The 560-nt window shown below is 60.4% G+C and overlaps 1 long non-coding RNA gene across 1 annotated transcript; it reads right to left on the reverse strand.

Moving 5' to 3' along the window:
* Positions 1-140: 140 nt before the first annotated feature.
* On the reverse strand, positions 141-552 carry LOC108446641. The gene is made up of 2 exons (XR_001861904.1): positions 288-552; positions 141-248 (listed from the first exon to the last, which is right to left on the reverse strand). It is a non-coding gene; the product is annotated as an uncharacterized LOC108446641 (long non-coding RNA).
* Positions 553-560: the final 8 nt, after the last annotated feature.

Raw genomic sequence — 560 nt, forward strand, 5'->3', positions numbered from 1 at the left:
TTCGTTCCCAGAGCAGGAACTGTGAAGGGGTTAATAACAACTGTGTGATGCTGATGCAATCATTCGGACACAGAACATCTGCTGTAAAGATAGACTGCAAAATGCTTCGTGTAGATAAGTCAGCAAGCTTCTCCCCTCCCGGGGCCGACCCCTGGCAGCCCCGGCTGGCTCTGGCTCTGCAGGCGATGAAACCGCAGAAGCTGCTCCGCTGCTGGACGTTCCGCTGTTCGGCAGAGGGGCTTTAGGACCTCTGGGTTGCTCTGCCGCTTTCGGCCGGGAGTTACGACCACTCCGTTGCTCTGCCGCTTTCGGCCGGACACCAGGACTGCCTGTGTCTCCTTGGCCCGCCTGTGCCCTGCCCCCTGGGTCGGGCGGCTCTGCTTCCGTGTTCGCAGCCCTTACTCTCTCAGACGTCGGACGGATAACATCCTGCCCTGCTGAGTTCAGCAGCTCCTGCAGTGAGCGGACGGGTGCTGCTGTGCTTTTAATCGGTTTTCTCGCAGCCAGCCCGAAGAACCGTGCTACCCTGGGCTCTGCTCCGGTCTCTGCCTGCCGCTCAC

The sequence above is a fragment of the Corvus brachyrhynchos genome, unplaced genomic scaffold (genome assembly GCF_000691975.1).
Source record: "Corvus brachyrhynchos isolate BGI_N302 unplaced genomic scaffold, ASM69197v1 scaffold334, whole genome shotgun sequence".
NCBI lineage: Eukaryota > Metazoa > Chordata > Aves > Passeriformes > Corvidae > Corvus > Corvus brachyrhynchos.